This window comes from Anticarsia gemmatalis, chromosome 16, assembly GCF_050436995.1.
Source record: "Anticarsia gemmatalis isolate Benzon Research Colony breed Stoneville strain chromosome 16, ilAntGemm2 primary, whole genome shotgun sequence".
NCBI lineage: Eukaryota > Metazoa > Arthropoda > Insecta > Lepidoptera > Erebidae > Anticarsia > Anticarsia gemmatalis.
The window spans coordinates 2459551-2485794 of NC_134760.1; the positions used below are offsets into that span (position 1 = coordinate 2459551).

General features: G+C 33.0%; 1 protein-coding gene across 2 annotated transcripts in view; it reads right to left on the reverse strand.

Moving 5' to 3' along the window:
* LOC142979336 (SH2 domain-containing protein 4B-like) overlaps positions 1-26244 on the reverse strand; it is a 76071-nt gene that overhangs the window by 46604 nt on the left and 3223 nt on the right. Inside the window, exon 1 of one of the 2 annotated variants that reach the window (XM_076124194.1) lies at positions 5142-5337. The exons of the other annotated variant lie outside the window; for it this stretch is intronic. The gene's annotated coding sequence lies outside the window, so the exon portion shown is untranslated. Of the gene's footprint in view, positions 1-5141; positions 5338-26244 lie in introns of those variants that run through there. 2 annotated transcript variants of the gene reach the window in all.

Sequence of the window (26244 nt, forward strand, 5' to 3'; positions counted from 1 at the left end):
TAAAAATCCTATAATCTTTAAAACTGCGCAACGTATTTTGTTGCAGTCTCGAAAGGTTTATGTGTCCACATTCGAAGGGTTTTTCGTACATTAACTTTTTAAACCGGGCGAAGGAAAAGCGGGCCGCTTTACCTTTTTGTAGGCTATAATACATTGGTAGGTCCTATTACCTCGGTAAAAAAGAAAATCGCAAACCATTTTCCGATTACAGTCTAAAATCACTTTACTAAGGTACCTGCGGGTATTAAGGCCTGTCGGGTAATAAGGCCTAAATAACAAAAAACGTACGAAATACAGTAGTAGACGATCAAGATTACAGTCACACAAGCTCAGAGCGTATACGAGTCGCTGCAAAGTGGCGGACGCACTCTTGCACTTCTCCTCCCGCAAATATCGTCGAAATCATTCAGAAGTGCGGTTCAGCAGCACGAATTATAAAAATTGACTCCAGTAAAACGTAAGTTGTTTAGAAAATATCATATTTACAAACCTGTATTGACTGTCCGCTTATTAATTAACGTATGCTTGTCCTTAGATTACCGTTTTAAGAGACTTGTAGTTATAAAAAAATATATTATTATTCTTTTCTGTAAATAGGTGGTTGGCGGATATTAAGGCCTATAAAATTTTACAATAGGCCTTATTATACTCCTATTTTTTTAACTGCTATATAAGTAGGAGCGTGTTTTTAAAATGTTTGTTAGTGGGTAGTATATACGTAGTTTATATTTTCAATTTATTTATTATTGTTTTCAATGCTTACAGTCACGATGCCTCCCAAACAAGCATTGTGGTCAGAAGGCGATCTGACAAAAATAAATCACAAAAAAAAAAATATCGGTACGGTCATGCCTGCAAAGAAGATAGAATGGATGATGCAATGAGGCAATGTTCGCGATGCTTCAAGTGGTACCACGAAGAATGTGTCGGTTTGACTGCAGAATATACTGATGATTTTCAATGTCCTGATGGATGCGAATAAGGACAATTTATTTAATTTATTAAGACTACTATGCTTTCTATTGCCTTATGTTAATGATTATATTATTGATGTCAAGAATACTAATTTACTTAGTTTAAGTTGATTTTTGAATAGTTTATAGTATAGGCCTTTTTACCCTACCCTATTATAATAAGGCCTAAAGACAGCGTTTTTTTAAAAGTGATATAATGTTTTAGTTTTAAGCTTTAGAAGCTATTTTTTGTTTAAACTCGGTAGTAATATAAGTACATGACTGATTATTATAAAAACTGGTTGATTATATTGGATATTCTTCATTTTATTACAAATCTCCCTTAGCTAGGCCTTAATACCCGCGGGTACCTTACTACTTATTATATAGAAGAAAAAATCACATTACAAGAAACTTTTCGTATGTTTTCTCGAAAGACGTTTACGAAGCATGTTTGTGACATTTTCAAAGAAAGTAATTAGGGTCGTAATCTCATCATAACTTACCAATCTTGACACATTACGTCGTATTTATAACATATTTCTATTTGTTTATTACTCATTTCCTTCGTTTAATTAATATTTTTATTAATCACATGTTTGTTTACAATATTATCTAATTTTACAATAATCTGTGTTTGTCCTTATCGATGTTATTGTTTTTTTCATGAATGGCGCGTCGCATAATGACTTGTTTACTAATAACACATAGTTTATCTTACGCTTTCATTACGATTATGCATTTTTCTAGTAATATTGGATACGCGACACGAGGAAAATATATAAACATATGTATATGTTCTTAAAAATACCAATGTGAAGTCACACTTCTAAGTAAATATAGTAAATTTAACCCACAAATGTCCCACTGCTGGGCAAGGGTCTTTCTCCCTAAATGAAGAAGGGTTTAGGCCTCGAGTACACCACGCTAGCCAGGTGCGCGTTGGGGGCTTTGCATACCTTCAAGAACTCTCAGGCAGTAACGTTGCATCACGGTGTTTTCACAACAAGTGATCATTATTTCTAATACACAACTTCGAAAAGCCATTGGTGTGTAGCCTCGGATTGGAACTCTCAACCACCGGCGTAGGAAGTACGAATTTATACCACTGCAATAAATTCCAAATACACTAATTTTTCAACAGCCATTTTAACTATTTGTTAAGAAGTAAAACAGTCTATAAAAAGCAAATCTTAAGCAATAATTATGACTGGAATAATCATACGACTATGCCTCTAATATTAACGCAATTGCGACATTCTTATCTTCCCATTATCGGTCACATTCCGAGTCTATAACTCAACAGCAGACAATAAATAACTTGCATTGACTTGCACTAAAATAGACGAGATAGATACAATATAATAATGACAATATTTGCAATGATTTGTTGTTATATTAGTGCCCGTTTGACAAATGTGACAATGTATTTCCTGCCTACTGGCCACTACTTGAATTCTGCGTGATTTATTCTGCCTTTGGTTTTTGTTTTAACTCTTGCTTATACCATAATGTTTTTTAATACTTTACTGTCACATGACTGATCAAAGGACTTTCTCATACTCTTCCATCGTATCGTCTATTTTTTTATTAATACGAATGTAAAAAAATTTCGGGGAATTCTGTAGAAAAGGCTAGATCATAAAGTCTTTTAATAGGATCTTATTGATCAAATCAAAATCAAACTCACCTTATTTTTGCTTTCTTTTCTAGAAAGTATTGGAAACTTAGTGACTAATCAACAGCAAAAAGTACGTTTCTCACCTCTCCCTATAAACATTGCAAGTAATTATGGTAATGCACCAAATACTTCATCAAGGTATGGCTACCGACCATTTAAGGAAGAACATCTAATCAACTAAAACTAATATGGAGTCAGGTCTAATGTCACTCGCTCCTAATCTAGTTCACTGAGTTCAATTAATTAGTGATTGCAACATCGAACTGGTATTGGTTAAAATATTCTTGAAATTATTTATAAAATTACAGCGTGGTGGACTCAAGGCCTTACCACTCCCTCATTTCGGGAGGAAACCCTTGCTCATAAGATAGTAATGGGTAAAAAATGTTAAAAGCAGTGTTTTATTTTAATTTTCTGGTTTTTAATAATTTAGATTTTGGCGAATGGGTTTTGAGAGATCTAATAGTCATTTTCGCGCCAAGTGGGTAATGTAGGTTCAAAGAGACAATACATGAGGTCCAGTAACCTATTAAATATATTGTTTTCTCCATCTAAATCCAAACTGAACTAAACCTACATACTTGATATGTGAAAATACTCAATTGAGTTTGTAATCTGAAAAAGCCTGCATAAACTTCTGTTTTAAAAGCTATAGAAATTAATATTTTACGTAGATGTAGGGTGACAAACAAACATGTTGAAATTGAGGCCCGAAACACGTTTCAATATTCATAAATATTTTAATAAACTTATTAAAAATGTAATAAGTACAAAGTTGTTGTTGTTAAACTTTCGTCATCGGAAGTTTGTAATAAATATAACATGCCATTAATTAAACTACACATTTTTTTAAACGTTCATTTCCACAATATTTGACAAGTGACATAACGCAGAAGTTTTTTTTTTTCGAGAGCGATGATCGTTGCCGGAAACTGCCGCACCTAAGTCAACTAAAAAAACTTGTTAGTCGAGTCGATTGTGTGTCATCGTTACAAGTGTTATCAAATGCTTACTAATTTACTATTCGTTTCTTTTCTATTTATTTTTGTATCGTTAAATCATTTTTTATGTTTGTCTGAACGTAACACTTTATTTAGTTGCTATTCTTTTTATGTTTAATAGAGATTATTTACTAGGATTTATAAACTTTAAAGTTCATGAGCGTAATTAATTGAGAAACCAGCTATTTACAATATTACAGACATATTAAGGACCCACCAGCCGACAATTTCGACATTTTAAACTTGTTAAACATAAGTAGGTACCTAAGTACTAAATCATAGGTAGATTGCTTATTCATAATAGTTTAAGGACTTTAATGTTTCACTAATTAAAGAAAGGTCTACTACATCTTATTAAGACACTCTTTGTCTTGCCTTTGTTCAACCACGAATCCCTTCTGCGACTACACAATAATAATTTAAACCTTACAACAAAACAAACGCTTTAATTTACCCGCAAGTATATGTTACGGTTATTAACTGTACCAACATGTGTCACACATCCGTACTTCAAAGTACTTCGGCCCACAGACCTTGGGATGAGCTCTAATCGATGAGTCAACTGCGAATGAAATACTACAACACATTGTGATGAATATGAACATCACTATTTAGTACTAATGTACTTTACACATCACTATTAAATAAAATTAAAAAATAAATTATGGTAAATGTCTTTGTCAATATAGGCATAATAAAGTTTGTTTCTTTTGCCTTATGTCTTAGGCCTTAAATGTCATTGTAAGTAAAAAAAAATATCTGACGACTTTCTAGCATAGATTGAACACGATTATAGGTAGGTAAATAAAAATGATACCTATATGAAGTAAATCTACCTGCGTATTTTTTATATTTAACTTTTATAACGCTGGACAAAAACTTAACTTGTTTCATGTCAGCTGTACTTTATTTGTATAACACGCAATATAACAAAATCCACATGCGTGCAGAATTAAGCATATAATTTAAATTAGCTAAGTCTTAACAATGCAACTAATGAGAAATGAAAACATCGCAAGCCATGTCTAATTAGAAAATTCTTCGTGTTCCTACAAAATGCCTGAACTAAACCTTGACAATTGTACAATTTATTTCTTGACATTTCAAAAGATTTAACTTTAACAATAAAAATAACTGTCAAGGAGAAATTTGAATAAACTTTATTGTATTTTATCTTAACCTCCGTGCCAATGTTACATCCTAAATTAAAAAATAATAAATATGAGCGTTAACGAATCAAGCAATTAAAGACGAACGGATCGAATTTTAATACAAAATGTACAAAAAATACGGAAAAGTCATGATAATTTAAAAGTTACCTCACTCGATAGTTGTCTAGATTTTTATTGATAAAATAAAAACGGTAAAATACAAATCGAATTCGTGCCTAAAACGCGATATTCGTAACAATTCACTTTAATCTGAATCTAACTGTCTACTCTCATACAAAAAAATATAAACGAAAAACATAACAAAGCAAAGGCGTCTTGTAAAAAAAGTACTTACAGAACAAAAAAGCGGGAAAATAGTCCTTGTTATTCCTATATAAATGTCACGTAATCACTGCACAGATTAAATACACAGTTTAGAACTTTTTAATTCTACTTTCAAATTGGCGCAAAGAGCGCAGTTGTATATTTTTAATTCGATGCGCAACGCACGCCGCGGCTGCGCGCTCTCGACCGACTGCCAATGGTAATGCCGCCACTCGGAAACGAGAGAATGTTTGGCGCAACGCAACTCAGCGATTGTAGCCGCTGTAATGTTCGTTATTTTTATTGCAATAACTCCTTGCAGAAATGCGAAGGAATTAAGCAAAAGAACCATGAATAACTTTGAGCGAGATTTGACAGCTACTTATGAAAATTATTGAAATTTTTAAACATGCATTCAGCGATGAAGCGGGTTAGATGTTAATTTCAGTTTTCACTATAGTTTTTGTTTAGCGTCGCTTGGTTGAGCACCGTTTGGTGAAAATTGAAATGTATGCAGCAATTTAGAAACGTGATCTATATTAGTATTAACAAATAACCCACTGTTTTGCAAACAAGTGAGTTAAAAGCCTCTCAGCATGAAAGCAGCTGTATTGTATCAATCAGTAAACTGTACGCATTTTAACTTGGAGCGTAATTCTGCACACATACCATAAGCATACGGTTTTTGTTACTCTGTTTAACCATGAGAGATAATCCTCAAGTTGATGAAATTTCAATCAATATAACTTTCCAATCCTAAAATATAATGAAGAATGCTCTCATTAATTATAAAGAAAATAGCAATGTCCTACAACAAGTAAGCATTTTTAGTCCAAAAATGTGAAAACTGCTTCTTTTTGACTATAAAAATAATGTCAGTAGTTCTTTACCATTATATTACACGCAAAACATATTATGTATAGAATTTAAGTCAAATGATGTGTTTTTCACACAACTCAGCTACTTTTTTCATAAACATGACCTGAATAAAACGCAAACAATGCAAAACTCCGACCTACTGACCATTTCTCTTGCTGGCCAGTATTTACTCATTATCGCCGACCAAAGACAACGTAATTAGATTAATTTAAGAAGTACCGCTAACCTCTTTTGCGTATCTATGCGATTATCTTTTATTGCGTATCTATGAATCATTATCCTAGGAATACACAAAGAAACATTACAATATAAGTAGGTATTTTTAATAAGTAATATAAAAGACTAATTTCTTCGCCCCTGAATAAGTACCGGATAGCTTATCAGATGGAATTTTGTCAGTTGCTTTTATACATTTTACATTTGTTTGTCTCACAGGAGAATTATGCCTATAAATATTTTTTTTCTGTCAATATGTACGGTTTTATTAAATTGGTCTACTATTGCAACATTTGTCATAGATTCACAACTTAACAAGTTGTACAACATACATAATCAACGTCAACAACGTCTTTTTCCCATAGGTAGGCAGAGACCAGAGAACGCCACTTGGTATGAACCTTATAAACTTCGATTGCTTCATTCACCATCCATTATCCATACATCTTGCCATACAGGACCGCGACATTCTTGTTATAAACAAATTGTAATTATACAAATAGTTTGTAACCAGCCTAAATGTAAATATGCAGCCTTTAAATACTAAATCAACAACTAACATTTTCCAATTAGTCTATTATTTTAATCAAATAATGATACTTTCTTTTGCTATATAACACAGACACATAAACCTTGTCTTTATAGACATTGGTAAGAGCCCAAGCAACACGCAACGCTAATTAAATAGTGCTCATAGTTAATTTGATGGAGTTTATCTAAATTATCGGCTAATTAACACTCGTATAAAAAGTACCAAGCCGTGTCAATATTAATTTATTAAATACTTATCTTAATTATTTTCGTTGGAATGTTACTATCATTACTCCTTTTATACTAGCTTTAAATCAAACCGGTTCTGTAAAGGACATTTACCTATACTTAAAAATATCGGTTCAGCAGTTTTGCCGTAGAAACGTAACAGACAGGCAGACTAAAGTATATAAAGCAAGCCTATAATAATACATGTTTTTACGTTTATACTTTATCAATATAATAATTGATAATAAAAAAAAACGAATTGTTTTATTTTATCTCTTTTTTGTACTGCCCCACTGCTGGGCAGTAAAAAAGGGTTTCCTCCCAAACGAGGGGTTAAGCCTCGAATCCACCACGCTGACCAGGTGTGGGTTTTGGACTTCGCACGCCCTACAAAAATGTATTAAACTATTTTTTTGGCAAAATTTCATCACGATGTTTTCCTTCACCGTTTAGAGTAAGTGACAATTATTTCTAATACTCAAATTTTTACTCTTATAAAAAGGTCTGCGTAGATCGCATTGAGCCTAACAAAAAGAAATGGCAAGAATATCAGCCATTCTTCAAAATCAAGCACATTTTTCTTTGTCTCGCCATAACAAAGAATAACATGAACACAGAATAGCCCAACAATAACTTCCGCGGCATATCACGAACCGAAGTGTGTCGTAAACTGGTTGCGTTTATCACGGCACACCCTGCGCTCAGTATACGTACTGTGCACGTACAGACGTCATAATAACACCATTGTACTGTGCAGTATTGACTGACCTATCAAAATCAGGCAAGCCTGTTGCCGTACTGTGCGATTTTATTTACACAAATCGGAAGCAGGTATAATCCATGCTTCACTCAATTTTTTACAAAGATATCTTTACGAACTGTTATTTCAAAAAGTATTTGTTTGTAGCCACAGATAATTTTGAAAGTTGGAAGGTAATCCATACTATTTTGTTTTTCAAAGATTCCTTTACGTACTTCTATTTTTAAAAAGTATTTCTTTGTGGTCACGAAGATTTTAAAAGTTGGAATTAGAGTGTGTAAAATATAACGATCAAGGAATTAAACCTTTTGATGATAAGAATTTATATGTTACAAGCTTCCTCGTACTTCAGAATTTCAACAGAAAAGTTTCAAAATCAGTCCTAGTACCTGGACATTAGTAAGCTATGCATAAGCCATATTCAGTGCCTGCGAGCGGCTTAAATACTATAACACGAGGCTACCTCAAGTCATATGAAAAGAAGACAAGGGTCTTCTCGACTCTCTTTGGTTAGGAAACCCTAAAATCGAAATAACTGCGTTGGTACAGGGTTAAATGGCGTGCGACGAAATATAAGTGATGAAAGAAATATACATTTGTGATGAAATTATGAGATGATAGACCATTTTCATATGTTTGTTGTATTAGGAAAGGATTTAATTAGTAGTTATGTAAAAAATAACTGTCTTATAGTCATAATATAGACGTAAATTTGTTTATTTCTCTGGTAACTAATTTTGAATTTCGTAATTTTCAGGGTCAAAAGTCTAATAGCCAACTTTCATCTTGGTTTTTTTTAGCAAACGAGACTTAGTATACGGTTAACTTGTAATCAATACATTTTTAAAAATAAAATATCTTTATTATGGTATTATACTAAACTAAACTATGACTAATTAACAAAAAGAAAATATTTTCCAATTATAAAAAAGATATAGAAAGAAAAAAAACGAAAATAAGTACCAAACTAGATTTTTCTTTTCAACTATCCATTTAACTAAAAGAATTCGTTCTCTCAAAACATCTCAAAACCTAGTCCCAAGTTAATGAATAAACCAATACAATAATCATTTAAACTCAAATCAATTGACCTAATAACTATGCAGTAATTCTCCGAACAGATACTAGAACAGTATTATCAAAGTTACAATATCCTGGTAGCACAGGTTCAGACCGTGGGAACACACCTGCGCCCATATTTATACAAATAAACATGAACCGAACGATATCTTAATATTGTCTTACATAATTTTACATAACTAAATTGTTCGGATATAAACCGATATTGTACCTTATAAATGATAAAGTAAGTATGTATGTATGTTGCTATAAAACTTTTATACGGATATTTTTTGTACAGTTGTCAATCTTATGTCAAAGTTTCTCATGTCATAAAAGACAAAGAATGGTCAATTTACTGGCAAACTGCTTTCAGCCGAGCCTTTTGTTGTGAATTAAAGAGTGTATTGACAATATCTGGGAAGAACGTGCTCTCTAAAACACGGAGATGGTCAGTTCAAATGCAAATAATAAATAGTCTATTTGTCTTTTTTATTGCTAAACCTGATAATGGCAGTTCGTAATTATTATTAAATCTTTCAAGTGAAGCAAACCTAAGCAAGAGCAAACAATTTCCAAAACGGGTAAAGTCGCGTGTACAAGCTAGTAAATTAATAAAATACTGTGTTTTTAACATAATATGTTGGAAAATATAGTTTCTTTCGCACGTGTAATTATTGACGGAATGTAAAATATGTTCGATGAAAAGTCATTATAGTCCTTTACCTATTGTTTGTAATACGTCTAATCATCAATGAGGAAACAGTACCTACATTGTCTACATTCCGTAGGTACATAGCCATAGAAAAAACTAACATTTTTCCGCGACTCCGTCTGGGAGATAGATGCGTGTTTTTCGCAAAAGTGTTTTGGCGACACGTGCCCTTACCTATCAGCCTGTAATTATTGTCTATATATTGTATACCAATTAAATAGTGGTAAAAGTTCGAAATAATAGAACGTTCGGACTTTTACCATTGAGAGTTAGTAAATCTTAGGATTTACCACAATTCGGGCTTTTACAGTAACATATATATTGTATCAGACAGTTTTATAACAGTTTCAAAGTTTATAAATAAAGATGTGTCAGATTACCTATCTGCAACATAAAATGAATATGATAATACAGCAAATGTTTGGAAACAACAAATCAATCAAAGTTTCACTAGTGGTGAAACTTAATTGTATTAAATACGACAATATTAAGATTATTTTCCCGGATAAATCGGAACAATAATTAGATCAAGGTGAAAAAAAAAGAAGATAAAAATATTCATTAAATTTTAAAGTTTGTACAATCCCGTTATCCGGAAGTAATCGCGTGATGTTAAATCGAAATAATGAAGTGTCACGAGATCAACATTATTTATTTGGATGATTAAGTACATAAGAGAACATTAATAAGTCATAGTTTCAGATTTTTGCACGAAAAGTCTCAACACGATTTTCTAGAAAGCGTGGTGAGCGAGAGTAAGGCCTAATCTATCTAAAACTGATCGAAATGTAGCTAATTTTAAACCGTAATTCATTAATAATGTTATACATGTCTTTCTGTCTGTAACGCTTTCACGACTAAACTGCTGGATTGATTTTAATTATATTTAGGATGGAGATATGAAAGCCACATCCATCAGAAGTAAGTTTTTCCAAAAATCTAATTAATTATGACTGATTTAAAGACCTAATATATAAGACCGCATCTTTTAAAATTAACTCTTGATTAGACCTCACCGTTGAGGCTGTCTAAAGCTCGGGTGATGCGATGATTTGCGACATTTCAGGAAGGTTCCAGGAAATCGCACAGATTTGGGAGAAATAGGAAGAGGTCTTTATCTAGCAGCGATACGTTATTAGCTATTTTAAAAAACTAAGCATTGCTTAGTTTTCTAAATTGCTAATAACGCCTATGATTGTGATGAAACTTTGTACGCAAGTAAACAGAACAGCTAGTGTATGTATAAAGTTATATGTCAAAGAGTGCCTAAAAGTGCAATATAAACCGAATTTTATAACAACCTACCGATATTGTACTCACATTTCACCTCATACGCGTATAATCATATTACACACAACTTACGTAACTTTCATCTAACTTTCACCATCGATGCAGTGTCAATAGCAGCTCCGGTCAGGGATAGTGATGGAGCGATTTGTATGTTTGTACACAATCTGCAGCATCATCGCTTTAGGTAATTTACGAAAGTGGTAATTACTATGTTATTATGAGAGGAATTTCTTTCGCTAGTGAGTTATATTTGAACTGCATTGCTGATGTTTGGAAGGTCATTTTCAAAGGTCTTTGATAGTCGTTTAGTCAGAAGCTTGAAAGTTTGACAACCAGTCTTACATAGGGGTGTCGTGTTATAACACAGGTAACTGGGTTGTGAAGGTCCGATAGGCAGTTGCTCTTTGTAAAATACTGGTATTCAGCTGCATCCGGTGAGACTGGAAGCTGACTTCAATTTAGTTGGTAGAACATTTGCCTTATAGTCATTTGAATTATTAGGGAGAAGTAAATCTTCAATACTCATCTTAGCTTTGTTTTGACACATATTTGATTCATATTATTTTAGTAGTAAGGCTCACTTTAATCCTAGTTATTCATGCTTTTCAATTAAATTAATCATGGGTATTAAGCTATATCGAAACTATCTAGACCGAGTAGAGAAGTGCTTTTAATTAATATAGAATTATCCACTTACACTGCACTCCGTATACACTCGTAGTGCAAATCAAGTTACAAAGAGACGTGCACTTTCGTGACCGTCATTAGTTAATTACTATAAAGTTCAGTGTCATCGTACTATCTTTTTGTTTTCTCATCTTTTAGAAGATTTTTGGCTTTCTATTATAATGGTACTAATGCTAATTATTAATTATAACAGTATTGCAAGCGATAGTATGAGACACAAAGAGAAATTTCTTTTGAAAACAAGTTTTCTGCCCACATTGGAGTTTTGGTATTCTAAAAGAACATTAAGTTCGGTAAAAAAATTGACTGCTGCAGTTATTGAGTTATCGGTCATAACTGGCAAAAAAAATTACTTGACAAATGTTATCATTTTGTGTCTGTTATATCATTATGACGATAGGGTCTTCTTTTCATTGGGTACACAGATACTATCTAAGTTTATCCATATTCCGAAAAAGAAATACCCTTCTGAAATCTGGACAAATTTGTCAGGAAAGAAAATAAAGCAATAATAAAAATCTCTGTCTATATACTGAACATTGCTACACTTATCTTAAAATTGTCAATGATAATTTCATCTGACATGATTAATTATGATAACATGTGGTACAGGAACGTTATCAGTATGTAATCTACTATGTTAAATGAGCAGTGACATTGATAAACTATTTTAGGCCTCACGTTGACAGGCGACTGTCAAAAGATCATTAGTAGTTCGAAGTTATTTATCAGATTATCAGATCTTGGTATAATTATATAGGTATCTTGCATTTCTCTAACGCTTTCGTCATTTTGTAAAGGTAAACTAAGATTTAACTAGATTGATGGTCAGTTTCACCACTGGATATGTGCCGGTTAGCTTAACCGATAACTGGCGATAACCGAAATTGACCATTTGTTATCACCAATTCGACATTTTTCCACAAATATGTCGCCCTCATAATTAATCATCTGATCCATAAATGTATGGGTGTTCCTTTTATGTATATTGCATTACCCTGGCTTTGTTAAAAGGACAAAACATAGTTACACTTTTTTTTGTTACCCATTATTGTCCCGCTACTGGGCAAGGGTCTCCTCCCAAACGAGGGGGATTATTACACTTATTTTTGAAAATGAACTCAATCATTTTTTATATTTTACCCTACTCACAAATTTTTAGTTTTACTGAAAGAAACTTTATTAAACCAGCTTACAAGTTTATAGTTTTATTGTTAAAAACATGTCCATTCTTCAAACACAAAGATGCAAATGATTCAGAATTATGATCAGCCAACAGTTAATACATAGGTCATAGGTACATTCATAATCTTTAATTTCCCTAACACTCCACGATTTCTACGTTATGACAGCTGTTGTCTATGTAAAATTAAAAGCCTTGCTATCAAGTCCATTATCATCACAGCGCGCGTTACCGATGTTCTACTTTTATAATTAATGTAGGTCGTTGTATGCCAGACTGTTTACACAGACAGGCTGATGGGTAGTGGTACCAGTGCCTTGAAAAAGTGACAGATACAAAACATGTCTTAGGTAAGGACCATTTTCACAGGATATTGATAGGTGTATAAAACTGACAGTAAATGTACGAAAACCCCTATGAAAATTCCGTCTTTGTAAGCTATCTGATAGATATTAAAAAGTGATTAAATCGGGTTAATTTGCTTAATTCTGTGTAAAAAAAAAAATAGTTAAGAATGGGTATTATGGGTGCTGAAGGTAATTTAAAACGTTTTCTTTTAAACAATAGGTTAGAATGTGCATAAAATTTTATTTAAGACCTAAATCATAGATTATTTTTGATGACACTTGTAGTGTGAAAAAAAAATACTTTCCTTAAAGGAACTTGAAATGAAATGTCAAAACGTTTTAAAAAGGTGAGGTACTATTCAATGTTAATAATCCATTACACATTAACCACACACTGTAGCGCGCACAACACAAAAGAATCACATTTCACCGCCTACGATTGTAAAGAGCATTGGATTTTAAACGAGTTTAATTGCCGTGTCAGAGTGCATTTCTAGACGTATTTAAAAGCAAAAAGATGCATCGTATCAAAGATGGCGCTCTCATATTGTTACTTGAGCTAGCGAAAGTGATTACATAAGCATTTGAAACGGGGCACAACACTAATTACTGCAATTCATTAACAACAATTTTTACTACAACTTTATTAAAAAGGCTCAGTTACGTGACGTGTGAAGTTTTTTTTAATTTCATCCTAAAATACTGTAATTAAGATTTCTTTTTTGATAGCCCCGGTTTATTGTCTATTCTTATAATGTTGTTAAAATGATATATAATGTTTATGGTTATAATATGTTCTGTTTTGTAATACTAACACAGAAAGGTTCATGGTGGATGAATGTGAAGCAACGTTCTCGAGCCTGTGACAATTGTCAAAATAAATGAGAATAGTTTTGAGTAAAATATTTTAAACAATTTAACTTATTCTCATGCTAATGACACTCAAAACAACACCATACTTACTGGCACTTAAAATTTCAAAATCAACCATTGACTACCAAATAACTTTAAACACTTTTAATGGTTAAAGATAGCTATTATTAGATTAGAATTCAGGACAATTAACGTTGTTAAAATCGAGTTGAAAATATTTTGAACGGGTTTTAAGCGGGGAAGCCCTATAATAGAGGCATTTGCAGAAATCTATGTTAACTAGACACCTTTCAGGGCTCAGTATATCAATTTATTCCATTCTAAACAAACAACTAGGTCTATAACATATCAATTAACTGTGCACTTACACTCAAATGAAATCACATGAGCGTGTTATTGTGCGACAAGGCAGCCCGGCAGGACTCACATAACATCAGTTGATTAAACTAATGTTCAATTAATCTTAAGTAATATGAGGTTAGGAAGTCAACATGCTTTGTCCGACCAATGTCAATTGAAAGACTTGTAATTTTGATTTTTTCTAGGAGTATCTAAACAAGGTACAGTAGCTCAATTCTCTATTACTATTGACTACCGCCAACGACCTGTCATCGAGAAACTCTGTATGAAAATGTGATCAGCGCCTCTGACGGGCGTCGTAGAAACTTTTTTGGCAGTACATTCTAAATGTCAAAATATCGATAGCTAGCCGGTTGTCTGTAATCGATAGTGGTAGAGAATCGAGGTACAATTTTAAACCATTAATCTCCCATTGCTTGGCAAATTTCTCGTGCTAACTAACTTGTGATGATTTTACAAGATCAACAGAATTAAATAATGTATTAAAAAATGTGATTCGAGATGAGAATTTGAGAACTAAGCAAGACAACGTTCAAGTTGTTGACAAAGATAAAAGAATACAGTTCCTTATAACTTAGTCAACCACATTAACTGGGTATTTTTATGATGCTTTCGGCAATTCAACGACAGATAACTTTAGATGTGTGTTCGACGTATTCGTCAAGTTATTCTTGTGGAAAAGTTACCAATCTGATTAAAGAAAATGGTGCTGCCAAAAAGACAGTATGAAAATTTCATAGAGTCTTTTAATTCAATTCATTTAATAAAATGTAGCGTGCGTATCGCATATTCATTTAGTAGGTTGGGGAAAAAGTCTTTTTGCATTATTGTATGTATCAACTTGTAATAAAATCTTGTCTCTAAACAAAAAGCTCGATATTTGGGTAACTCACGAGCCCACTGAAAGAAACCTAATGAACCGGGTACTCATTTGTGATTCTTGAAGCCAAAGAGATTTTATTACAAGTTCACACATACATACTAAGTATAATGCGAAAAGACTTTTTCCCCGACCTTCTCATATTTATGCGATATGAAATGATCTGCACTAACAAAGATTGAAGAATACGCTCTCTATTTAATATTTACACAGCGATTACAAAGAATAATACAATTTCAAATATACACAAATCATGAAAACATAAGCATCCATGTTCACAACATTCTTACGTACAATATATTATAACAAACATGTCGGCTATTGACCGTCAAGCCGTCAACTATGGATTGTTCTCAAAACATCACACGATTGTTTTCTGTTTCCTTCAATAAAATAAACTTATATGATTCGTCTTTATGATACAAATGTGAGGTAATGTTACTGGTTTCTAGATAAAATAATGGATTACATTTCGAAAATAATTGTTTGATACAATTGATATTAATTGAATGAAGACACAAATAGTAAACGTAAAATATTTGGAAGTATCTAATAATGCAAGGAAGTTGGAGATGACGATTTTTGCTGAAATATAAGTGTGTTGTTTAAAAAAATGAATAGGAACTCTATTCTCGCCAAGGCGCGATACTGCAATTTAGATATTTTTAAACAAATTTTCGGTTGCAGATTTTAATTAGATTTTTGCAAATCTTGATAAGTACGAGTTGACATAAAATCTTAATAAGTACAAGCAGCTGCTGAATCTATGGATTCTTTATCGAATTAAGTAAATTCTGTTATTCTGTTATAAAAAATAAATCATTTTTCTTCAGGTTCTAGGCAGGACTTGTACTGCGGTATGGTGTAGCCGCACCATACGAATGTTTCGTAAAAAGCAATGCTTGTTAATTCTATAAAGGCTCATAAACCAGCCTTATCTCGAACAATACCTTCATTTTTCCGTTCCAGGATGTCAATGAATTCCCTCACGACAGACCTTATCTTTTCCAAAAAATGTAGTTCAAAATTCAACCTTTTCACTTGCGTGCTACAGTTGGTTTTAAAATGAATAAATAGTAAGTATATCTGCATACAATAAGTGTGTGCCAGAAATGGTAAGCGTGCGTTGTTGCTTTTAAATAGCTTATTATAACTGACTATATATGATTTTGTTGATGTTTTATGTGCATCGTACAAAACACATTCACTGATGCCCAAAAACAAGGCATATTTTTCTAAATTCACGATTTTCCATAAGATTAAATAGCGATTAATATAAAAATACCAATAAAATGTCGATTTTCCGAATGCTAAAATGTCGATTTTCCATAAGGTGAAATTGTTATCACTTGCTCAAACTTCTTAATGAAACCTTGCATGCCTTAAATTTGTTTTAACCATTTATTTAGAATATGCAAAGTTCCCAACCCGCACCTGGCCAGCGTGGTGGACTAAACCCCTCCCTCGTTTGGAAGGAGACCCTTGCCCAGCAGTAGGACAGATGAGAATTTAATAAGAACTCTCTCACTCTGACCGCAATGCATAGTATTACGCTCTTTTCAAGCATCAAAATCAATATAAAATACTGTATTTATCAAAAAAATATTCGTCATATATTTTTTCAATCGTATCGCCGCGTTGTGCGGAAGTGTGAACAATATAATAACATTTTGTAGTTGGTCCGACGGTCGGTCCAATTACGTTGGATGCACGGCTCACTGCGCATGCGCATGCGACACAGGGTTGGCGAAAACATGCGAATATTCATGTTAACGACATGCTTGGATAAACATGATAGTTTGGAAAGTTACCGAATTAAAATCTTTTAATTCGGTTTCATAAAGAAGTTAGCTGTATCTTAATTTAATCGCAAATTTCGTTTGGAAGATGATTAATATCTCGTTACCGTATTTTAAGATTGCACAGCAAATAATTTGGAAAATTATATATAACATGGATATTTAACTCAAGTTTCAGAAATTACTGTTCTTAACCGTGAACTCTACAAAATTGATAAAAATAAAATGTTGCAGGGCGATATTTACATAAGAAACCGATAGATTGATAAGTTTAAGGTATGTATTTTCCTAGGAAAGGATATAATTTTATGATATTTTAAAAAAAGCCTAGCCTTTTTTCTAGTCTTGTCTTTTTCTACTCGGCTTATGTAGCGTGATTCTCTACAACTATCGACTATCGACAACGGGCTCGCTAGCAAGAAATTTATTAGATAGTTACTGATATACAAATACTGATATGTTAAGTAAGAAGTCAATATACTATTAAACTTACATCCACTACTACAAATAAGAACAATAAAAAAGTATTTATTACATCAAATATCAATGAAATCTTTACGATCCAATCTAAGATTAGATTATTTCAATCTAAAATTCTTTTGAAAAGTTACCAATTCAATTCAAAGTAAAGAATAGAAAAGCATTATATTCGTCAAGACTAAACGAAATATAAATAAAAGTAATTCACCTTGGTATAACATTACATTACATTTCGAATAGATCCGCCATTACGATTAGTTTCGCTCATCATGTTGGCACCCCTGACTGATGCCAACATGCAGATGACCGCTTACGTCACCTTTCGTTCAAAAATCGCGCGTGAGATCATAAAGTTTGTAATTATTACTTTTGTTTCGATGTTCAGGTCGACCGGTGTTCCGTGAATTGTAACAATAGGTTTTATGTAATCTGTGATTATTTGAAATTTTGTTTGGTTATAGTAAAGAATACCTCTTGATCTTTCAAGCACCAGCGGTTCTCAATATTATATTTTCAGATAGGTCAATCTGTAGTGCGATTATCTACTAACCACAGGCGAATATTTTGTATGTAGGTCTTTAGCGGGTGCCGTAAGAACAATTTTTGCAGTATATTTAAAGTGTTAAACTCCCGATACTCCTTAGTACGAACTGCACAAGATCGCGCTACTGGGCAAAGATAACAGATTTTGTCTAGTAACCAAACACTATAAGTCTTAACTCTAGCCACACTATGTCAGGCCAATGCAAATTGTCAATTTTTGTCTTCCCGTTAGGTATCTCTACCGACCTTACGACTCTATCTTCACAATTACATATCCTTTTTCATCTTTTACCCATATATCTGTCAAACACTACATTAATTTTAATAATTTTATAGGTTCTTTATCATTTTAGATCATTTATATTCATATCATAAGTCACACAGCGTTTCTTTGAATAGGTACACTAAGAACCTTGTTAATGTTTATGTCGCAGTAAGATAGATGAAGCCGTAATATAGTAATATCTTACTGCGAAATTAACACCAAAAAGAAAACAGTACTTCGACACCTTAAAACAAATCAATTAGTAAAGCTTTAAAGAAAGTTTCTTACTTACTAGTATCTCCAACAATTAATAATCGCGACGAATCGTTAATTTATTTACTCACACACAGTAAGACTTTAAAATCAAACGGTTTGAAGACTGGAGTTATGTCATGCAGTGATCATGAACTTCAGATAAATAAGATATGTGTATCAATACATATCTTATATCTTATCTTACAGAGACGGGTTTCATCCACATTATACAACAACAAATATAAATAAAAGTAATTTAGCAATGGGCTCGCCCATTATTATATTTTTGTATTACACCTTTGGGTATAACATGCGTGATGTTATGTATGTGCATATATGAAAATCAATAGGTTGTATAGCGGTGTAACGCGGTTTATACTAGCGTTGCTTATGCCCAAAGATGTTTAAACTAATGCTGTCATGAAATTGGCCATAAAAAAACTATGTATGTGAACTGAAACACAGGCCAGAGCATAAAATGAGATGCTTTCTTATGATTAAAAAGAGTAATTTATATAGGCTATATAATATTAAATCTTTTAAACTATTCTTCGTTTAAAATCCTACCTATAAGACAAAGTTTATGCAAAGTCCAACTCGCACCTGGCTTACGTGGTACACTCAAGGTCTAACCCCCTCCTTCGATCGGAAACACTTGACCAGCAGTAGGACTGTCATAGGTCAAAATAACAAACACACAAATAGTGATTTTTTAAATTATTTTTTTTATAGATTGGAAGATCAATTCGTTTTAGTCCGTAACTGTGTTACTCTTATTTTGTGAGTGGTGTTCTTATCGTGACAAACGGAAGAAAGATTTAGTAGATCTCTATAAAAACGTGTTTGAAAACGTGTAGAGATGACGAATATTTACTAACTAATGCTGCATTAGCGTAAATTTTATTATCATAGTGACTTTTAAAGAAAATACAGAGAGTTTTCAGTTCATGCCCCTATTTTGATGACTGGTTTTACTAGATTCTGATGCATCATTCGACCATAATGCGAAACAGTGTGTATTATGAACTATGTGCAAAACTGCAATGAAAAGTTTTATAAATTCCTTTTTACTCAGCTTTTATTATACTTGTAGCAAAAGCATAAGATATAGTAAAAACTTGAGAACTTTCCTTGAATTTTACACCTAAATCCTTAGAATAACATTAATCATTTCAATTTACTAAAATTAATCCACTGTCTTAAATATCTGAACATGATGATCTTATTTCATACAAACACTGCTCTATAGAAACCACTCATAATACGCTGCAACAGAATAATTATCAACAACTTAGTTATATAGTAATGTATAAACGACATTTTATAGTAAAAAAAACCAAAGGAAATATACTCTTAAAGTTAGAAATTTCGCTCTCCACATTTCACCAAACAAAGCTACTCATAAATCGCTAAGGAAAATGCCAAAGTGATTCTGTCATGTAATTAGTTCCGCGTATTGTGACTACTGTGAGGTTTGTATAGAAATGTCAAACAAAGAGCAAAACGCGGTATGATGGACGGTAGAGCCTTGTCACAGACCTTCTTTGTATGGAAACACGCTACGGTGCACACATCGACTGTCATACATACATACATACATAATGTATCGCACTCCTAGGTGAAAACTCCACTAAATCAAAAAAAAAATCTAATAAAAACTGATTTTGTATATCTTAGAAAATCTGTTTGTATCAATTTCTGAAAAAAATGTTTTTTTTTTATTTAGTTTTCATCTAGGAGTGCGATATGTCTATGATATGATATGATTTGTTGATAGTAATCATGGTAGTACTCTTGTGTGTTTGACTGTCTATGTCTCGGATTTTATTTTCACATTAGGCAAAGTATTTGAAACTAATTTTTATCGTAATATCTCCAGAAAACGTCTGACTTGCCCAGTAGTACCTACTATTCAAATCCGGTGTATTCAATTACTGATGTTTGCTGCTTGCGTTTAATCAGTGGCGGGTAAAGACGTAAAACATGCTTTTTACGACCCCTCAAAATACTCTAAGCAAATACTTAATTTGCTAACAAGCCTTAAGTAACTTATTCAGACATAAACAAGATTTACAGCATTTTCTGATCTTGAAAGTTCTAGAACTACATTTCATAATACTTAGCTGCCAAAATAACAAAAACATTTGAGCAAACCATTTTCTCTAAAAATAAATATTAATATTATTTGCAAAAATGTAAAAGTGCATTCGCGAATGTTTAAATTAGATATTGTTACATCACAACACTGGTTTCTGAACTGGTTCCGTTAGGTCGTTGACCTTATTGTAAATATCATATCATGTAGGAAAATTCATAGGAAATCCGTTAGTGTTATAAAACCTAGTAATATTCCTGTCATATTCCAGTATAGTAAAGAAAGTTTAAAAGGTGGGAAATACTCTCCATTTTAGGAAAAGCGAAAGTTTATACGCCATAAAACAGGTTTACTAAAGGCACAAAGACCTAGTTCGTATAGATACTGTGGAAAATTGCTTCACACAGTTATTTTACTAATAATAATAATACATTAATTATTTCGATCTATACTGTCCATGTCATTGTGATAGAGCATGGAAATGCTTTGAAAAGAGTGGCGGAAGAGACTTTATCGTCTTGTAACTACAGACAAAAGATCTTTCCGTTTAAAGACTCTACCAATTGACAGATGCCAGTTTCGTAAAGACTGAAACAATATAAATAAACAAATAAACATAAACCTCAGGTATTTCTAACATTCCTACCAAAATTTAGGTTACAGACACGACCCGTTAGTCCACAACACATAATCGTTTACCAGCGATGAACACTAATAGACTCATCAGTATTTTATGTTCAAGACCTACATAATGTACACCTGAAGAATAGCAACCGCATAAAGTCCCGATACGATAAATATGCAGTTGGCTCATTACTGCCATTACTGCGCTGTGAACATGGATGTAGGCCCAGCCGTTGTCAATACCGTTACCAGTCGGCCACTCGCGAATGCTTCGTGGGAAATGCTCCACATCCCACATTGGAAAGTGATGAGCAAACTACAGGTTTTGTCGGAATTTCGCTTTCCGTTATTGTCTTTGAATGTCGATGTTTATGGTCGCTTTTTACAACAATCTGTTGATAAATCGCTTGATTGACTTTTTGTCTGTCAACTGTTTTGTGCTCGTTCGAAGTTAAAATTACGTTTTACTACTCTATTTTTTAATTAATCAAAACAGATTTGCTAGTATCAAAAATTACATTGTTGAACGGTAAACGAACATGACATTTTGACAGCTGTCATATTCAATTTTCTACTAACCATTGCTCTAAAAAAAGATTCAATCTAGATAAATAATCCCATTCACTACACATAATTAACAAGTTAGTTAAAGAGAAATAATTACTTCACACACGTATTTAATTACTTAAATTATAATTTATTATAAAATTTCTCATTATAATATTATGTAATGCGATGGATACTTGTAAAACCACTTTCGTTGGCCGGCGCGACAGAGACACAAAACTCGTTTGCTTTTTATGACGATTATGCAAATTGATATTTAAATCGATAAGAGTTGTATCGATGTTATAATCTTGTTAGACGAATGCATTTCCATTTATTGCGGGAATCTAACACTTTTAGTGTGAAATGACATCACTTTACATTGTAATTTTCTCTAGAAATTAGAAAATATTTTTATACACGAGTGTCACGACTGTTGTCTATTTCGAACGATAGAAGCTAGACAGTACACTTAAAATACAATCTTAGACTTAAAACAGGGGGAATATTCTTTTACAACGTTTGACACTTTCATTAGGAAATAAATAAATAAATTTAACCCATTAATGTCCCACTGCTGGGCAAGGCTTCCAAAATAAGGACGTTAGGTGTTAGGCCTTAAGTCCACCACGCTGGCTAAGTAGGTACGGGTCTTTTTTTTATAAAGACAACTTCTGCACTAAGAATTGCTCTTGTGTCGCGGGAACTTTTACAAACATACAAACAACAAACAAAAAGCACAACCAGACCCGAAACAATTATTTGTGGATCCTTCAAAAGCCTCAAAGAAAATTAAGAAACCTAGCAAAGTTTATTCCACTTCTTAGTAGCAAGTCACTTTAGCACAGTCAGCTCCAAAAGAAGCTGATCACTCTCAATCTTTTGAAACCCTATATACAGAAGTGTGTACATTATTCCACAACAAAATCAGCTAGAATGAGTAAGAATTAAACATTTTAATCAATGGCAAATGTTTATTTCATGGAACAATGTGCCCCCTTCTGTATATTTTAAAAAGATTGAGCATGATCAGCTACTTTTGGAGCTGGCTGTACAAGTAAGCTTGCGTCTTACACAATAGCCTTGTCGCAAGTCAAGCTTAGGCTCGCCCATGTTTACAGGACCTGTTCTTATCTTAAGGCTTTGTGTCTACTACTAACTATGTGTGGATATGATGCAAGGATTTGAGGCGGATCTGAGTTAAAATTGTTTTGTTAATGCTTATTTAGGAAAACTGGTTTTAAAAGTGATTTTGTATCGAAATCAACGTATTTTTTTTTTATTTACCCATATTAGTTTGTAATTTGTGATAATATAACTAACTAGCTGACCCGCGCAACTTCGCTTTCGTCACGTAAGAGAATCATAATTTTCCCCGTTTTTGTAACATTTTTCACTGGTACTCTGCTCCTATTGGTCGTAGCGTGATGTTATATAGCCTATAGCCTTCCTCGATAAATAGGCTATCTAACACTGAAAGAATTTTTCAAATCGGGCCAGTAGCTCCTGAGATTAGCGCGTTCAAACAAACAAACAAACTCTTCAGCTTTATAATATTAGTATAGATAATAACTATTTAGTTCAATAAAAATTGCCTACATTAAGTATCACTTATTAAATGCCCAGTGTGAGCTTGCTAACCTTTCACTAAATTTTAAAGCAGTAAACTTCATGCGATGAAGCGATGTAAAACACCTTAAACGAGCCAAGTTTGTTAATAACCATAATTAGGTGCAAAAAACGTAAATAGCACGAATATTGGCATAGTTTTGCAGTTCTAATTATATCGCTGGTAACGATGGAAATAACCACATTAATTACCTTAACACGTGTGTTTTTCAGCTTTTGCAAGTAGGTAATTACATTAATATGTGAAATTAAAAATTATAACAGTAGTAGTATTATAACAGTAGTAACGTAGTAACAGTTCATGGATTCGAATGATGCAAGCGGCAGTCTTCAGAAATCCTCTGCACATATTTTATCTTTCAAAGATTCTTTTGTGAACCTCGTTTTATACAACCATTAGTTCCCAGTGCAATACTAAGTCCCACTTTATAGTCCTATAGTTGCTCTTGAGAGATATCTACATGCTTTTATATTTCATTTTTGTTTTTGCCCTCATTGGAGCAAGTAAAAAAAGGTCTTATGCTTAATCGTTGCCACCATCAAAAAAATTACATATTCATAAACTGTCGTCACAGACTGCATAAACAATATCTAAGGTAGGATTTATAGCTTCATACGACATCTATTTGATATTCCGATCACTCCTACACAGGCATAGCAACAAACCATTATGTTAATTCAGAATATGACCGAGGTTGAATAGCTTTGAAAAGAACATGATTCTAAATATTTTCTTATAGGCACATGAATATTATAGGAAGGAACAGTACTTTTAAATCACAAATATACTTCTATACAAAAGCAAACTACAGTTGTTACAAGTTTTGCCTTTTCCTAGAGATAGAACTGACTAGTTCTACCTGTAACAGACATAGATATGTGTTTTATTGCGACTTTATATATTTAAATCCAACTAAATTCCTGTCAATAAAACAGCGGCGATATTAATCGTTTAATCATATCAAAAACTAGCTGACCCGCGCAACTTCGCTTGCGTGACATAAGAGAGAATGCGTCATAATTTTCCCCGTTTTTGTTACTTTTTTTACTGTTACTCTGCTCCTATTGGTCGTAGCGTGATGATATATAGCCTATAGCCTTCCTCGATAAATGGGCTATCTAAGACTGAAAGAATTTTTTAAATCGGTCCAGTAGTTCCCGAGATTAGCGCGTTCAAACAAACAAACTCTTCAGCTTTATAATATTAGTAAAGATGTGTGTGTGCGCGTGGAAGTGCGCGGATATAAGTCGAGCGTTTCCCGCGCGGCATACTGTCGCCGGTAAATACATCTACTGCAGTTTCGTGTGCCAATCTTCTAATTGCTCAGTAGAAAGTCAACGCGGCAGTTTTTTTATCAAACTATTCAGTGCTTCCGAGCTGTACCGCTAAGATTTTTGTGCGTTACTTTACTTTATTATTATTACGATTAGATTCCACGCTAACAAGATGAAAGTCTGATCACACTTTTAATGAATTCCGCTTGCATTCCCGCGCCGACTGGCTGCAATCTCGGAAAGTGAATAACGTTTTACACATACGAAAGTCGATAATTAACTAAATTCGCTAATTAGTTGGATCCTTAATTAATTTTTTGTACAAGTTATAATGTGAGTGTTATGTATATCGCATTTAATGCAGGTTTGTTGGTCGACTAGACTACTAGGTAATTAGTAATTACCTTTGAGTTTTTTTTAGCAAGTGTGAAATATAACACTAGGTATAAATTGCACTGCTATAATTACATGTTTGAACACATAATGGTATCAGTTTTCGATGCAATCCTAAATGACATTCATGATCATTCATCTACATTTCATCATATCATGACACGCATCAGGTTTTGACCCTGTCTCAATCACAATCATCCATGGCATGGGTTCCATTTCGCAACAGGTAAACTAGACTAATTTTATCAAAATATATAACAGCCCCACTCATTATTGATAGTGTTCTACATATAGTAATATAGGTATTAGGTACTCGTGTGAATCAAAAACGATTATTTTGCATGATTAAATTAATTATAATCCGCGTTACTGTTTTGTGTACTATTTTTTTAAACAACTCCCTCACTAAAAATTGCTCTTGTGTAGACGGGGACTTTTACAAACAAAGTACAACCAGGGCCAGACAGAAATCGAACCCACGACCTCCCGTCCGCGTCGCAATGGTAGCATAATTAAATCAATCAATACATTAGTAATAAAATCCTTTAATTCACGACATACGTATAAGTAATATTATATCCTTGTGTGTTCGTTCGTCCGTAACAATGCATTGGTCACGCATTGATACATATACTATATATGTTGTAGTAAATATAATATCTAGTTTTCACACATTTCATTACACAATAAATCATCGCTTCATATAGTTACCTACTGATAAATCAGCTCTTAGAATTTATCCATCACTTTTATGACTTTTACAGTTTTATTAAACGACACGGCAAAAGTTATTACGTCTTTCTCTGATATTTTCTCTTTATTCAAATAAATGCACTATACTAAAGTATTTTTGATGCACGTTTGGCGCAGTGATGAACGTGGTCACCTCGCCGCAATAACTTTAACGCCGCGTGTGGCGGGTTCGAATCCCACCCGGTAGAAATCTTTGTGTGATGAGCATGAGTATTTGTTCTGAGCCCGGTTGTCAATTTATCAATATAGGTATGTATTTAAAAGTATGTTTATCAGTTATTTGGTTACCATAGTACAAGCTCTGCTTAGTTTGGAATCAAATGATCGTGTGTGAGTTGTCCAATGATATAAAATAATATTCTGAATTTTTAAAAAGGCTAGTAATGTTTTCTGTTTAACATTCAGCAGTCAAGTACACTAGGCTACAAAACAGAACCTATAATAATTTGCAACCCACAACAAAAAAGTA